Raw genomic sequence first — 17,257 nt, 5'->3', positions numbered from 1 at the left:
AGCCACCTAGTTGATGGTATTTTGGTATAGTGGCCCAAGCAGACTAATGCAAATGCAGAAACTCATTCAATCTTCCAACAAAAGTACAAGATAAGTGTAGTCATTTTCTTCCTCCTACAGATGAAGGAGGAGAAGTACCATATGGGGCAGTGAAACAGCCATAGGGGTACAAAGACAAAAGCTTTGCCTTCCAGGAAAGCATCCAGCCCAGTCCAGGTCAGTGTAGCCTGACCCTAAGGACCATGCCCTGGTGCCCAAGAATAGGACTATATCCATTTGGGAGCATATATTTTGCTTGTTGAATAAATGGCTACAACCAGGTATAGCTGCATTTTTAATGCCATTTTGGGAGATAACTTTCACAACATTTCCTCAATTATCAAGAAAAGGCTCTCTCAGAGACTTCTTGGCCTCTAATTCTAACTCCACTTCCTTGGAACTGCTGGAAAGTTGTTTGACTTGAGTATCCATTTCTCATTTGTGCAGGGAGGGAAATAATAATGCCAGTTTCATAGAACAGATGCAAGCATTTGATAAGATTGAGGTGTGAAACACTGGCTATCCCACTGGTTACCTGCCTTCAAGCTGGAAGGGAACTTATGGTCCATCTCTCTTTCCACCCAACTCAGCAGGCCCTTTCTCATCTTTCTGCTAAGTGTTGGCTTGGCCTATGCCTCATTGCTTGTAGTGATGGGGTCATCTGGCCTTCTGCATGGATGGACTGAGAGAGCCACAGGTCTAGGAGTGCTGTCTTATCTAATGACATGCACAAAAAACCCTAGTGGATGCAGGAAAAATGATAGTATTGATGGTGGCAATACCAACATGGGTGACAGTTGACATTTGTTGAGTGACTACTATCTGCTATGCATCATTCTAAATGCATTAATCCTCATGACAACCCATATGTTAGGAACTAATTTATATCTATTTTCCAGATGAAAAAAATCATGATGAGAGAGGTTAAAATATTTGCTCAAAGCCCCGTGGTAAGACAGATTTAAAACCCAGATTTACTCACTTCAGACCCTTTAAGCTCAGTCCCTGGGACTTCAAGTTACATCTACAGAGGGGCCAGGCAGGGTTTTCAGAGGATGGCCCAAGGGCACTGATTGTAGTGAACTCCACACTTCTTGGCCCAGATAAATGGGGTGGCTGCTGGTCAGCCTCATGCATGTGGCTGGGGAGATATAGACACCAAGTGGTTAAATCTTCTTATTTTGCTAACAAAAAATAAGCTTTTGGATATCTTACTATGATATAACATGCTTTTAAGATGTTGCTTCAGTTTTGAAGTTACCTGTGACCTAATTTCAAAGTACTGTGACTGCCCTTTAAATGTACACTTAAGGTGGTTTCCTGCAGGCTGTTTTTCTATCCCTTCTCTCCCACTCCAGTCTTAATGTTGCAACTGAGGGGTGCTTCTTACCCAGAAAGCCCTGCTCCCATCTAATGGTCTGCATGTAATATTAGTCTTCACTATTGGAACATTATCCATCACTGGGGCTGAGAGGCCAGTGCTGGGGCAGGTGTATGGAAAGAGCCCTGCATTTGCACACAAAAGAGGTGGGGAGATGGAAGCCTGGTCATCTGGTAGATTCTAGTAGCTGCCAGGCCAGTGCAAGTCCTCTTCCCATGAAGCCCTGCCCCAAGCAAGACAGGAGAGTCATCTCACCCTTGCTCCAAAATCTCTGAGCCAACTGGATTTCACAATCTCCCAGAGGAGGACCAGCTACTGGCCCTGGCCCAGCTTCCCTGTGCTTTCCCAATCTTGCTTGCTGAGCAGTTTAACCTGGTGTCCCCTCCTGGACCAATTAAAATTAGTGTAAAAGTGTTATTTGTGGATTAACTGAGATCATCCCTTATTGCACAAAGAGAACTGAGGGCTTTACATCTGCATATTAAGAGCCATATACAGAAAAGCTTTCACCCAAGTATATCACTGAAGCCTCCCAACATCTCCATTTCATCACGTGCAGAGACTGATGATCAGAGAATATGTAACCTGCCCAGGTCACTTAGTTAGAAAATGCTAGGACTGGAAATTCTACCCTGGACTCCTGAATTGGATATCAGTGCACTGTGTCCTTGCTTTTCCATTCTTATGGGAGAAAGCAATCTTCAGATTCGCAGCAGGACAGCAATGCAGGGGCCAGTACCTACCGTTTCCATCAGCACCACTTGTGGCATCAGCAGCAAACCAAGGACAACCCATAGTCACAGGAGCAGCCATCTCTCAAGGCCTTTGCTCCTGGGCTTCTTATGTAGCCCTATGAAGCCAGGGATTACAGTCAATGAAATGTTCCCTAAGATACAGTCACACCCTCCACCAACTTTCAATCCTCTGTAGTAGAGGGTAACTGGCACACCTGTGCTACCAACTTAATTTCTGCATCAGCTGAATTTACAGTTTCTTTATGTCTCATATCATTTCCCCCATAATGATTTCATGATGTGTTTTTTAGATAGCTATGTAAAAGATTTTTGTTTTCATAATTTATGTCTTATTTTTCTCTCAATATTCTTGGTTATCTACAGAGAAAGTTTCCTCTCCATTTTTAAACTAAAAAACCACATAAATCTCTTTGGCATCTATACTTTTTGTGATTTCAACATTCTTGAAATACAAATGAGAAATAAACCCATGTTACATCAGCACTGCTCTAAGTAAAGGTGATTAGTCAGATGTTGGTATTTATTTGTTTATCTATTGGTCTTTAGTAAGTTTTTTTTTGTTTTTTTGTCTTTTTTGAGACAGGGTCTTGCTATGCAGTTCAGGCTGGCCTTGAGCTCACTTTGTAGCCCAGGCTGTTCTCGAACTCCCAACAATCCTGCTGCCTCAGCCTCCCGAGTGCTGGGATTACAGGCATGTACCACCATGCCTGGCTTTAGTAAGTTTTTAAACATATATCATTGCAGGCATTTCTTAAGTAATGCCTGGCTCGTATGAAGCTTGGGATTCTGGAGGTGCCACAAAAACTTAATATTTAATTCTAGATTGTTCTTAAATTATGGGTATGCAGATTGAGTTCCTCGAAAATTGAATGATTTGTCTCAGGTTATGCAGAAAGTCCTCCTGCAGAATGATGATAAGAACTGGGAACTGGGCTAGGAATTTTGAGCCCATTATGGAGACAGATGGCTAGCTTCCTTCTGGACCCCTGAAGGCGCTCTCTGGAGGTGAGTTATGTGTCTCTGACAATTTTCTTCCTTGGAGAGTAGGGGTCTTACCCTATGTAATCATACCTTTTGGGTACGTTTGGGGGTGGGGTCTAAATTATACCTTTGCATTTTCAGAATTTGATTAGAGTTCACAAGGAGTTCTTCGAGGTTTTCCCCAGAAGAGCTTATATCTCTTATACAAATTCTTGAGGCCTATTCTGAGTTCCCTGATGAAAGTAGCTGACAATGTAATCAGTCATTTACACACTAGTATGATTGAATCCCCTCTAAAGAGATAGTTTTTTGAGGCTAAAGCCCTGTAAAGGTGAGAGGTAGCGAAAACAATGCTCTGCTCTTTCACCCCTGTGCCATGTAACTCTCTTTAAGAACCTACTCAACTGGTATTTCTTCCAGGAAGTCTTCCTTGATCTTTCTAGCTAGAGAGGTGTTTCCTTTCTCTTGCTTGAATAATACTTTTTCTCTTGTTTCATTCTGTATCTCTTTCATATTTACGTGTTCATTTATATTCCTTGTATACTCCATCCTGGACTGGGAACTCCAAGTTTAGGAGATACTTTTGATTTATCTCTTTACTCCATGTATTATCTTTTGACATCATACAACCTTGAAATTAGTGAGAAATGAAGTGTGAGGCACTGATGTCCAGTTTTTGCAGCCTTCTCTTGCTCCTAAATCATTCTGGTGGAGTCAGGTTTGTGCCACTTGGAAAGAAGCCTCTAATATCCTCTGTGCTCTCAATCTTTGTGCAAAACCAACAGCTTCCACTTGCTGTCCATGCCTGCCAGCCTGCTCTGGTTTCAGAAAATGCAAGGCAGATGCCTTGCTGTGGCACTTTCTTGTGTTATGACCTTCAGGAAGTTACATCATCCGTCCCTTCAGTTTCTTCTCCTATGAACATCATATCTGCCACTTAGGTCTGGGCTTCTGAGGATTGAAGATATGGCTGTGGTAAGGGGTTTGCATGTAAGTACTGTACTAATCTCAGTAAATACTAGCAATTACTTGTTTTTGGAATGAGTAAACAAACAAAACATATTCAAGACAGTGTTGGCTATAAAGGCAGTTTGCAAGCTATTGTTTTTACTTTTGTTTAAGAACAATAAATATAGTGATACGGAGAGAAAGGTTTGGAATCTGATTTGGGTTCAAATCCCCATTTTACCAGTTGTTAGTTGAGGGGTCTTGAATTTTGTTACTTAATCTTTGTAAGATCAGATTCCTCACTCCTAAAATGGGGGCTAGTGCTAGAATTGTGGTGATTTAGTCCCTATCTCCTCAAAGAAAAGGGTATTTTAAAGGTTGTGGTATAGGTAGGTATGGTGGAACATCCTTATAATACCAGCATTCTGGGAGGCTGAGGCAGGAGGATCAAAAATTGCCTTGACTGGGCAATAGATTAGACTTAGTGACACCCTGTATAATAATAAAAACCAAAGGCAAGGTCGAGGATACAGCTCAGCAGGAAGGTCTGGGTTCAATCCTAAGTACCATATGTGCACAAAAAGTTGTATTGGATTGTAGTTACCAATGATGACCATGTGTCTTAGTTATTTTTCTCTTGTTGCTTAGACAAAATACCTGACACCCAAAGTTAAAAGGGGAAAGGTTTATTTAGCTCACTGGTTCCACCGCAGGGTGGCTTGGCAGAGGGCAACTGTTCAGGGCAGTGGAAGACAGCAAAAGCAAGAGGGAGAGACAACACTCTTTCTGCCCCTTATATTGTATACAGGCTACCCATCCTAGGGCAGATGTAGCACTCTCTAAATCCTAGCCAGAACTGTGCCAGTTCTAATAACATACCTTTAATATACTAATAACATACCTTTAATCCCAGCATCACACACTCTAGATTCAGCTACCTCTGAAAAGCCCTATGACCACCTGAGGCTTTTGGGGGATATCTAGACACAAATTATAATCACGGTAATATAATACCTCTCATCTAACATGCTCTTCTAGAAACTTGCCACCCCTCCATCGAGAGCTGTGTTCTAATTTCCCTCTGCTTGAATCTGAGTGGACTTATGAGTCACTTGTCATCCAGAGAATGCAGCACTTGTGATGCTCCTGACTCCTGGGCTAAGCTATAAGATGCCATGCAGCTTCTACTTCGTTGGTGGCCATTGATTTTTTATTTTTCAATATTTGGGACAGAACTGGGGATGTTTTCACGGAGCTACATCTTCTGCTCTTAAAAAAAAAAACTCTTTTAAATTGAGACAGGGAATGCTAAGTCACTAAATTGCTCAAACTGGGCTCAAACTTCAGATCTTCCTGCCTCAGTATCCTGAGTGCTGGGATTATAGGTGTGCATCCCAGAACCACGATGGCCGCGGGCCTTTGAGCAGCCATGAAAGAGGTCCACAGGGTGAGGAAGTAGAGGTCACATGAAAAGGCCACCTGTCTTTGGCCTGCTAATAGCCCCAGCCGAGGCCCCAGCCAACAGTCGGCACTTCCTCCTCAGATGTGCAAAGATGCTTCCAGATGCTTCTAGATACTTCCAGATGCTTCCTGCCTCCAGCCTTTGAGTATCCCCAGATGAGGCCCCAGTGTAGCACAGACAAGCAATTTTTTTTCTGCCCTTTCCAATTTCTTGATCTGTGTGTTGTTTTAAACTACAAAACTTGCAGTTTATTACCCAGCAATAGTTAGAAGAAGACTCTTCTGACCCAGGGAAGATCCAATGAGGGGAAGCAGCAGTGCTTGCAATTACAGCGATTATGGGAATCATTGCCGTCCACAGGGGTCTGTCCACCGGAGCAGCCACTGTAGCCCAGTTGCTGCTGCAGGACCCCGCTCCTCAAGCTCCGGTCCCGCCCTCCGGCCTATCAGCCAATGAGAGTCCAGCCTGTGAGCGTACCTCCAGAGCCTCCCTGCGGCTGTGGGCGGAGAAGCTCTGGTGCCCTTCTGGCTTTGTCAGCCTCCGGCGCGCTGTGGGGGGTCAGGACCCCTCCTCCTTGTTTGGGTGCAGCTTTTTTACGGAGGAGCCGTCCCAAGCTGCTTCTGTGTGGGACTGGAAAGCCTCGATAGCCGGGTGAGGACAGCTCGTTAATCTCCTGTCTTCGGCCGCTTTTACACACTGGCTGGACAGAGGTCAGCTTCTTGGGACGCATTCATTGTTGTAGTCAAGCCAAGCCCTTCTGGTCTTAGAATTGGTTTAAGCCTGATTAACTCACGAGGAAAGGGAAAATCTACATGTGGGGACTGGAGAATAAGATATTTAAGCGCTTCTTAAAAATAAATGCTTTGCTCTCAAAGCCAGGCGCGCTCTCCCTCTCTCCCTGCCTCCCCACCCTCTTCTGTCTCCTTCTCCCGGCGGAGCCTCTCTTTCCACTCCTGCTCTTAAACTGTTTTTCTCTTTTACCGCTCCTTCCTCTTTCCACATTCTCTTACCTAGTTGCTCTTTCTTGCCCATTCGCCTCTAACATCTACTCTACTCTCCCCACGCTCCTCTAACTCTCCCTGTCTTTCGGTTTTCCTCTTTCTGCTTTGCTCCTTCCACCTTTCACATCAGCTGTTTCAGTGTCTTTATTCTAAGTGGTAGAACGTGCATCTGCCCTTACCGCTGGCATCAGTGTGGGCCCCAGATGGTTGCAAGGTGGGGCCGGCCTTGTGCAGTTGGCTTTGCTTATACTCTGAGTAACATTGGTGGGGAAGGTGCCCAGCAGTGTTTCAAATCTAAGGAGCCAAATTTCCCCTTGCAGTGGAGGGGCAGGTGGAGGCCACGCTGGCTCGTCTACCAGGGGTTTACTGGGATGTCTCCCACGCTTCCTTTGGGGGCCCTTGCAGAATAATGAGCAAGACAGAGAGGTCTGGGGATGATTAGGTCTTTCTCAGAAGGCTTTGGAGACAGCCTTGGACTGGGGTAAAGCTCTCTGACTCCCACGAGCTGTGTGGTGTTGGGCAAATCACTTTACCTCTTTTTGCCTGTTCCTCACCCACAGAATGGGATAATGACAGTCGTCTTGCCTTCCTCAGGGGGCTATTATGAGGCTCACATAAGCTAATGAATGAGAAAGCATTCCGTAAAATATAAAGTGCTGTACAAATTTAAATCCTTTTTATTATTGTTGTTACCACGATCATAATTTTTATGTCCCACTAATGCTCATCTTACAACTCATCAGTATTAAGAAGAATAAACTCTAAGTGGAATGCAATCTTAGTTTTCCCTTGTGCATGAATTTAAGGCATATACATGGGAAATAAATTTCTGTTTTGAGGGGCCTTTTCAAGCCCCCAACACCTGCTCCAGCTTGCTCCCTCAGCTTGGCTGACCCTCTGTGCAAGCAGCCCTGCAGGCCTGGCCATGCTGCTTTCTGGGATGTACTCAATTTGCCAACCTTTGCTTCTTGCGTTGTGCCCTAGTTCTGCATCTGCCCACTATGGTGCAAACCCAGCCCTGACCTTTGTACCTGAGACAGATTTCTTTGAGGGTAACCCTGTGTCCCTGACTCCCAGTCGCCTTGCCCTCCTCACTTGGCTTTACTACTCTCCACCTCAGCCTCTTGGGTGTGTCTTTGTGGGAAACTGCCCCACAAATGGTCAGAGAGACGCTAGAGGGGCTCTTGCAACCCAGGTATTAATGTACCACCCATGGAGGGGTTGTGTCTTCTCTTCCCAAACTTCTCCCTTCTTGTAGGTGGCTGAGACCACTGACCTCAGGTTCTTCAAGGAACAAGGGCAGCTTCTGGGAGCTGCAGCCACCTCATTATCTGTGCTTGCTATTAAATAGCTGCTTTGCTATTAAAACCAGCCCTCATAACCAGAGTCAGCAGTCTCGCTAACCCTCAAAGCTTCATCAGGCATATACTCCTGAGAGCAAGGGAGGATTTACAAGTGGGGCAGGAAGGAGCCTCCTGTTCCATTCACCTCCACGGCCCCACCTCTGGGGGCTGCACCAGCACATCCATCTTCTCTCTGGCTCTGGCTGGAAGCTCAGTGCTACTGAATCAGTGCTTCACCCAGTCTTGCTCCAAACTGTTCTGAATCCTGGGACATTTTCCCCTTGGTTTCAATCCCACCCCCATGGTGCCTCCCACAGCTATTCTGAGAGAAGCTATCATTGCATTTTACAGAGGAAGAAACTGAGGACCAGGAAGACAAATGACTTGTTCTCGTCTGCAGGTTCTTGGAGTGATGGAGCCCGAAGGTGAACCGAGGCACAAGCCCCTTCCATCAGGATAGCTGCCTCCTTTTTCTGGCTTCACAAAAATGACTGAGAGTTAGCCTCTGCCCTCGTGAAGCCCAGAGCTTAATGGACCAGTCACATAAACAAACACCAGCTGCAGAGCCAGGAGGTAGTGGGATAACAAAGATAATCACCCATAGCCCTGAAAATACAGAGGAGAGAGCTACTAAATCATCTACTGGGGGTAGTAGTGATGTGGTGATTTTTTGGGTGTGTGTGTGTATGTGTTTGTGTATGCCTGGGCATTTGTGTGTGTGTGTGTGTGTGTGTGTGTGTGTGTGTGTGTGTTATGGATTTCAGAAGAGAGATGTTACAAAGCGACACTGTCAGTATCTTTCTGGAGGTCAGAAATTTAGAGAGCAAACCTCCACAGCCTTGGCCATGGTAAATATTGCTAATGAATCCTCCCTAAACGAACCCAAGCATGGCTTCTGGGTTCTTTGCTACAGAATATGTAGATTTCTGTATGTCTTGACTAAGACAAGGGGTACTTTTGGTTTTCCAGGAGTCTTAGACAAAAACTCATATTTTCCTGAAGGGGTAACAGGCTCAGAAGAGGGATAGACTTCTGCCTGTCCCTATGGCAGAAGGGTACCACCCATTCCACGAGAATCTGCTTCCCTATCTTGTCTTCTAACCTCTCCTGCTTTAAGGACCAACATTCAGTGGGATCTTGCCATGTAGCAGGCTCTGTGACATGAACAAGCGGTGATAACCCACATCGCTGCTCATCTCACACTTAGCTGGGAGTAGTCATGATCATTGCCATTTTACAGAGGGGACACTGAGGCCCAAAAGTGTAAAGGACTTGCTCAAGGTCATGCAGCTAGTAAGCAGTGGCACCAACACTTGTGCACAGGTCTCTCACCCCAAAGCCCACTGATGGTCTTCTTCTCCTACGTTGATTACAAAATATTTAAACATTTAAAAAGGCTGAAGGTGAATACAGTGTGTGCTGTCTACACCCCCCCAGTTAGGAAGTGAAACAAAGCCCATTTCATTTTTGCAGCATAACATACTGCCCTTTATGACATAAATGAAAAGGATTTAATAAAGCAATTGAACAATGTTGAAGGTTTCTCAATGAAGCCAGCTTTTAGTGGAATTTTAGAAAAGAATCTTCTTTATAAATTGAAATCATGTCTTCGGATATTTCAGAGATTGCAGTAAGGAGAGTCTGCAGTTCATAGACTGGCTTGTCTGAGGAGTAATTTAATGCCACTGACATAGATCTCTATTTCTCTTTTTACCTCTAATCAATTTTAACAAGCCAGATGGTCATTGCAAATGGGTCCTCTAGCATCTCCCTTTTCTGCTTCTGCCACTCTCAGGGATTTATTTGAATTTGGTTCCTGGCAGCAATCTCATACCTTCGTATTTTCTGCCTTTCCCTGCTTCCATTTGGGTCACTCTGTAATACCCATAGCTATATCTTCTCCAGCATCCCCGCTCAGTGAGCCTTGCCTTCCATACGCTCTCCCTCAGCACACAGCAACATTACTGTGGCTTACAGATGCCTTGCATTAGTTATTTATGTATGTAATTTCCATGTTCGACTCAGCCTTGCTCATCTATAATCTATGTAACAGTTATCATCATAACTGTGAATGCTGTATAGTTTCCAAGTACTTTTTTCCAGTCACAATCTTATTTTATGTACAATGTCTCTGGGGTAAGTATTTCTTGTTGTATTCAGTTTTATAGGCATAACCATGGAGACTTGGAGAGGTGAGACAGCTTGCCCAAAGTCACACAGCTAGTTGCAAGGTTGAGAGCAAATGTAGTGGTCCTGTCCTCTTATTGGAGTAGAGTATTCTTTATAGGATTGAAAAACTAAGGTTGGTTACAGTTTTATTCAAACTCCCAACCATCAATTCATATCCTGTAGATATTTATTAATCACTTATGTGCCAGGAATTATGCTGGGTTTTATAGAGGCAGCAGTGAATAAGATGGTCCTTGACTTATAGGATTTTGAGGGTAGTAGGGACATAGCTAATAAACTGCTTGACAAATAAAGAAATGGAATGTGATAGGTTGAGTTCTCCCCCCAATATATATCCATCTCCATATGCTTGGGACCTGTGAAGGTTACATTTTGTGGCCAAAGGGTCTTCAGTTTAGTTTAGTTGAGGACTTTGAGATGTACCATTATCCTGGATTGTCCAGGTGGGCCCAATGTGATGAGAAGTGTTCTTAGAAAAGTGATGTGGTAGGATGTGAATGAAAGAGGATCTGAAGGTGGAATTGGAGATGCAGCCAATAGCTTTATAGATGGGAGAGGTGCTGGCTAGGAAGGAAGGCAACCTCTGGATTCTGGCAAAGACAAGGGGCTGGACTTCCCCTTCCCGCTGAGCCTTTGGAAGCATGCAGCAGACTCAACTCACCTACTCTAGACTTCTGACTTCCTGCACTATCAAATAATAAATCCAGTTTGCTTGGAGGCATTAAGTTTGCAGTAATTTGTTACAGATGTAATAGGAAACTAATACATAAGGCAATTCCCGATTACGATCAAAGCTATGAAAAAAGACATTAAACAGAGGTAACAATGGGATAGGCCCCTCCTGAGGAGTGGATGAGGGAACCGACCAGGAGGAGCCATCCAGGCAGAGGGACCTGCAGGTGGGAAGACCCAGAGGAGGAGGAACAAAGGCTGCGCTGGGGTGGCCAGACTGCAGTGAAACACAGGAGGGTGGGATTAAAATGAGGTTGTAGTTAGAATAGAGTTAGAGCACACAAAGACTTTTAGGCCATAACATTTGTTTTTTTTCAGTGAAAGAAATGAGAAGCTCTTGAATTTTAATAGAGAGGAAGGTAAATTGTCATCACATTGCCCAAAGTTGCCCACATGAGGAACCCTTCCTTTGGGTGATGGAATCTCAGCTTTGGCAAAGCTAGTTTGCCCTCCATGTTAATGCCCCTGTGTTCTACCACATTCTTAGAATATGTCCCATCTCTATTAAGACACACGGGCTTTTTTTCCCTCCTACATGTCACTTCAGTCCTTTAGGGGGCCGGTTCCCTGGTGTAACTGTAGGCAGGAGACCGTGCTGTCACCTTGGGTATGATTATTACAGTGAAGGCTGACCTGAGATGAGGGTTAGTGAATTTAGGAATGCTTCTGCCCAGGGGCAGAATTTCCCATTTGAAGTATTACTCTAAACATCTTGCTTATTATTTGCTTCATCTTTAGACTGGAAGCTGCATGAAATCAGGAAGGTTTCACATTTGTACTTTTATTCATTTATACTTTTATCCTTATATTTCCAGTTTCAGCACATGGGATGCACTCAAAAGGTATTCATTGAAAACATGAGTAATAAATCAATAAGTTAGGCCTATGAGGACCAACTAGCAGGAAAATACAAACCTCAAAACAACCTATGGTCAGTTCTACAAAGGGCCAGTTTAAAAATAAGAATTTGTTACAATGCAATTTATACTAGGGAGCATGGTAAGTACAAGGCAACTTCCCTGCCATGTAAAACACTGGATGAATCCAGAACCCAGAGGGCAGAGCTACGTAAGGGTATACAGAATGCATGCACTCATATGTATAGAACACCTAACCGGCACCTCTGCTACCACATGTGTTATACACAACATCTGCCCACATCTGGCCTTCCAACTTTCTGTCCAATTTCAGAAGCTTCTTCCACCACTTCACAGTAACTTGTCATCCTTCTGATGTCCACTTCCCTCAGCAAGCCACAGATCTTTCTCAAGGAAAAGTACCATGTTTATTATAATATTTACGCAATCAATATACCTAGAACAGGGCCGCTATTATATTACATTCCTATCTTTCTTTGAAAAACTGTGACATTGGTGAAGTTTTTGAGTGTTGTTCCCTAACTCTTCTTCCCCTCTAAATTCTGTGGTTTTTAGTGGATGGATCTGCATAGCGATGTAATTTTCCAGAACACATGTGCAGCTTGATGGGAGAACTGACTGTACTTTCTTCTGTCTGCAAAACCAGCAAAACAAGAAAATACACACAATGATTAGGGAGAAATTGAAGTTGAACCAATATGCACTAAGAATGATTCATGATATCCTTCTGGTTCTGGTGGATAAAACAATCCTCTTATTACTTATTCATTATTTCATTTATCCTTTCATGCACTTATTTATTCTAAAAATATTTTTATTGAATGCCTACTATGTGTCAGGTCCTGAGATAGGCTCTCATGATACAGCAGAGAACAAAATTAGTCTTAAAAAGTCTTAGAGTTGAGAAAAATGATATATAAACAAAAATAATGACTATTCACCTTAATTGTAGGCTTACTCCATATCAGGCACAGTGATAAGCCCTCTAAATATATCATTTTACTCCTTTCAATGACCTAGTGTTATTGGTAGGTATTATCAGTAAGTGAGGGAAGCTTTACTATTCTTCCCATTTTCCAGGTGAATATACTGAGGCTGATAGCCAGCATTTATGCTTAAGCAGTTAAGACTCCAGAATCTGTTCTCAAGAATGCTCTGGTTACCCTGCCTCTGTTTGTTTACTTCCTATGGTGAGTAGCACACTACCTTCTCATTTTCGGGGAAAGATGGAGAACACTTCTTCCAACTTTGGCAGTCTGTCAAAGGGAGGATACCTTGGGGGCCACTGCCTTTGGGGGTGCAGAGGAAGATAAAGGGCAATCTGAAAGGATACCAAATTGTACTGTTTGACATAATATTTTCATAGGAAATTGTGGGGTTGGGCAGAAGAGAGGAGGGTGAAAGAGAGATAGGATTACATCACTTAGTGGACAGCAAGAGTCCATGGGGATAGTGGCCACTAAGGAAGTTTGTGGAGAGGTGGCCCCAGGCTTCCAGAGGCTAGAAAATCCTTCCCCTTGTGTTTTTAGGTTTTGTGCTGATGTGAACTATACCATTACCCAGACGGGCAACCCCCCACAGCCTGTGGCACCCCTGGAAAAGATCAAAGCTCAAAGGTCATGATTCTCACTGGGTTGGAATGAAACAGGGGTAGGAGAGCCCCTGGGCATGGCCTGGGGTGGTGGTCAGTCACTTTGGTCATCCCTCAGCCAAGGAAGTCAGAGCCAAGGAAGAAATCAGAACCAGCTGTGCAGTGAGGAATTCCCTAGTTGTAGGGCATTTGAAGACATCTGGAGAAGCCTGGAGTGTAGCTTGGCGTGTTCAGGACACTTTTTTACACAATTCTGAGAAGACTAAGGAATCTTGGATGGTCTGTGGGTGACAGTAGATAGGAGCAGGGGCTCTCAAGTCAGGAAACTGGATTTGACTTCGGTTTGGCCACTTGCTATAAACAGGAGTGACTGTAAACAACGCCTGCGCCTCAGCTTTCTTCATCTACAGCAGGAGAGGACCTTTCTGACCTTGTGGGCTGTTCTGAGCATTAAATGCATGTAAAACATTTAGCACAATGCTTGGCATAATAGTCGTCCAATCAATAGTGTTAGAACCAACTCCAATAATGGAGTGTAAACAGCAGACTTTTGCTCCAGTTAAGGTTCAGATCCAGTTCCACTATTTACGAGGTCTATTTATCAGTCAGTGCTTGTAACTGAATTTCTCTGGTTCTCAGCAAAATGGGGGGAGTGAGGACTGTCTAGGAGCCTGTGGTGAGGGTTAAGTGAGCATCTAGAGCAGCGATGGTGAGCTTTTTAGAGCTTTCAATGCTAACAAGTAGCCCGCTGCAGCATGTGTGCCATAGATTCTCCACCATCCGCCCAGAGCATGCCCAGTACACAACTGGACACCTAGGAGATGTCCAATAACCAGGGCCCAGGATAATCCAGATGTCTTTTGTGAGTTAGAGAAGGACCCCCTTCTCTTGGGCAAAACGACCTTCAGTTTCAACCCCGTGCACCACCAGCCTGGGTACCTTTGTGCACTGTGCAAGTTGTACATCTATAGGCTGTGGCTTGCCAACGATGGAAAGATGTTATGAGTATGTTAATTAATATTTTTTTGCCTCTGACTTGCCGCCTGACCAAGTCTATTTCTGGGTTGCAAGAACAGCGCCCCTTCTTACTCCTCTCTCCTGACTCCAGCTGTCCTTCTTGTGACCTGGCACCTGCACTCCGCTCCCCCACTTCCACCCTCTCCTCCTCAACAGGCAGCGTTCTGGCAACTTCCTGCAGCTGGCCTGGAGACCACTTGGCTGGGGAGCTGGGTTAAGGACCTCTTTCTGCCTCAGAGCCTCTGCCGAGATCATCCAGTGCTTTAATTGCCCACAGCCCTCAGAAGGCAGCAACGTCACTGCCCACAAAGGCGCAGATCCTCCAAGGGGAGCTGGGCTGGCTGTGGGGCCCTCACAGGTTATTTTTAGTGTTTGACCACGAAGGTGCCAGGAGAAAATGCCAAGCTGGAAGGCAGCCTGCCCACCCAGGGCTTCGCTCCAAGAGGCCTGCCTGCGACTTTCAACCCAGCCCTTTGTGGCTGTTCTGCCTGCCTGGCGAGGCGTTCAAGCTTTGTTGATGTGGCCTCGGTCCCTCCGATGGAAGCCAGCCTGAGCTGTGAAGACAACAGCCCCAGGTGCCTAGGCTGGCCACTTCAGCCGAGTGCTCAACTCAAGGACAATGCTGAGCACCAAGGGACTCAGCGTTCCTCGTGTTCCCGCCAGGCCTGAGCAGTAGGAAATGACCACGTAAATTCACTGTATGGGTAAGATTTCATTGTACTGTCTTGGCTGTTGTGTCCTTAAGAATATTTATTCAGCAGAGTGATGAAAAGGGTGGCCCCCTGGGTGGCCTCCCTGCTTCCCACTGGTTATGTGATACCCTGGATCCCAGCTTCTTGTCTGTAAAGTGGGAGTAAGAAGAGCACCCACTTAAGGTGGTTGAATGACAGGAAGCATGAAAGGCACTAGAATTCAACTTGGCCCTCAGGGTAAGCTCAGTAGATGCTGGCTATTGGTGCTGTTACTTCCAAGGCTGGGCCAACATTGGACCTGCATCCTGGCTAATCCTCACAGCCACTTGGAGAGGGATTATTAATCCCATTTTTCAGAAGAGGAAAGTGAGTCCCAGAGATACAAATGGAATCCCTAAGGACACACAGATAGAAAGGGTAAGAGGTGGGCCTTGAACTCAGGGTTCTGCCCTCCCCTGTTCAAGGTGAGCTGGAGTTTGCTGTGGGCTGTGTGTCTCTGGGAGTCTGAGAAGAGGGGACATGTGCCACAGTGAGAGTAGTGTGTGCATGTGTGTGTGTGTGTGTGTGTGTGTGTGTGTGTGTGTGCTGACTCAGAGGAGGAGGCAAAGGGTTGGGACTCAGCACCCAGATTAACAAGAATCAGGCTCTCCTTTCCTCCCCCAAGACTGTCACTGTGTCCAGAGATGAATTACTAGAGAAGTGGCCTCAGAGTTATTTGGAAGCACCCCGCCTCATCTACATATGGAATTACTTGCCAGTCACATCTTTGCATAGTGGCATGGCATTGTGAAAGCCAGGGGCTGGCCTTTATGAGTGCCTCTGCTGGACTGGATGTGGCCTCTATAGCCTGGTGTCTGGGTTATGTCTCTCTCAGCCCCACTTGCTTTGCCCTGTCCCTGACCATTCTGTCTTCTAAGTGCCTCTCATATGCACTGTTTCTTTCTTGACCACTGCTACCGTCTGGCTTAAACCTGCTTCTCTCTGCAGGACCCTTGCCACAGCCTGCTTGCTGGTCTCACTTGATGCAGGGTCACACCTCCCACCCACAGGGGCTGCCTGAGGAGGTGGGCCCCTCTGATGTGAGTTTCATGGAGGCACTTTCCTCTTTACATCTCTTCCTGGCTTTCCAGGTCAGACATTGGATATTGTGAACTTCTAGCTCTCACCCAAGTCCCATTTCTAGTTCCTTCCTCTATCCTCAAGTACCTCCTTTGGGACCTGATGATTTCCAAAGGTGTGTCCCCAGGAAATACATCTTTAGATTATTAATCGGTGGGAGCCTACACAGGGGAATCTGGGAAAAGTCCTGGATAAGCTTCAGCAAGGTCATTCATTATGGGATAGCTCAGGGACTCGGTATAAAATTTTTCTGGTTAATCCCAGGCAAGGCTGCCTTGAGCTCAGTTGGATGCTCCATGGCTCTGACTCCATGCTGACACTGTTCTGTGGGCTCAGGTTGCGTTAACTCATGCCATCCCCACACATCCAGAAAGCAGGGGCTATCCCCATAGCCTGTTCTGTGAATGAGGAAACTGAAGCACAGAAAAGTTACGCAGCCCCTTAGGTTCATCCAGTTCTTTGGCAGAGAAGCTGATTCCCAAGCAGACACTGCAGCTGTGAATCAGCGCTGGGAGCCACAGCCCTAGACCCGCTCAGGGGACTGCCTATGTCCCCCATGTGATACATACCCACATTCACTGTTTCCTTGATGCCCCACCAACCCCATTGTTATTATTCTGATCTTTATTGTTACAGAAACAGAATGAAGAGAGCACACGCTAGCCAAGAGGTACTGGAATGAGTTTTGAACTCAGGACTCTATGTGACTCATGAATCTATCTTGCCTTGCTCTGAACAGAACAAGGAATCCTTACATTAAGAGCATTTCACACTGTGTAACAGCGCTGGTGAACCTATGGCACGCATGCGGCCGCAGGCTGTTTGTTATCATGGAAAGCTCTAAAGGGTTCGCCATCACTAGTGTAGAATTTACACTGGAAGCACTTCTCTGGCTCTGTGGAAGTATTTACCACTGCCAAGTTGTATCATCTGTTTTCCAGTACAGAGATACTGCCTGTGCTCTTCCCAGGGCCTGGAGTATCATCTCTCTCTCCAGTGCTCCTGGCATCAAGAAAGATCTGAAATAAAGTCCCATCTCCTCCATTTCTCAGACTTGCCCCTTCCAAGCAGTTGGTCCTGTTTCTTCCATGGCAAGCTATGAATATTATGCAGCCATAATTGGTTATA

General features: G+C 45.3%; 1 long non-coding RNA gene across 1 annotated transcript in view; it reads left to right on the top strand.

The window, feature by feature from the left end:
- The first annotated feature begins 14,777 nt into the window (after positions 1–14,777).
- LOC102030624 overlaps positions 14,778–17,257 on the top strand; it is a 187,664-nt gene continuing 185,184 nt past the window's right edge. Inside the window, exon 1 of the long non-coding RNA XR_001233074.1 lies at positions 14,778–15,022. This is a non-coding gene — a long non-coding RNA (uncharacterized LOC102030624). The remainder of the gene's footprint in view (positions 15,023–17,257) is intronic.

Source organism: Chinchilla lanigera, unplaced genomic scaffold (genome assembly GCF_000276665.1).
Source record: "Chinchilla lanigera isolate Chin_1 unplaced genomic scaffold, ChiLan1.0 scaffold00013, whole genome shotgun sequence".
Lineage (NCBI taxonomy): Eukaryota > Metazoa > Chordata > Mammalia > Rodentia > Chinchillidae > Chinchilla > Chinchilla lanigera.
The sequence above is the reverse complement of the archived record's forward strand: the minus strand, read 5'-3'. Positions and strand labels throughout refer to the sequence as shown.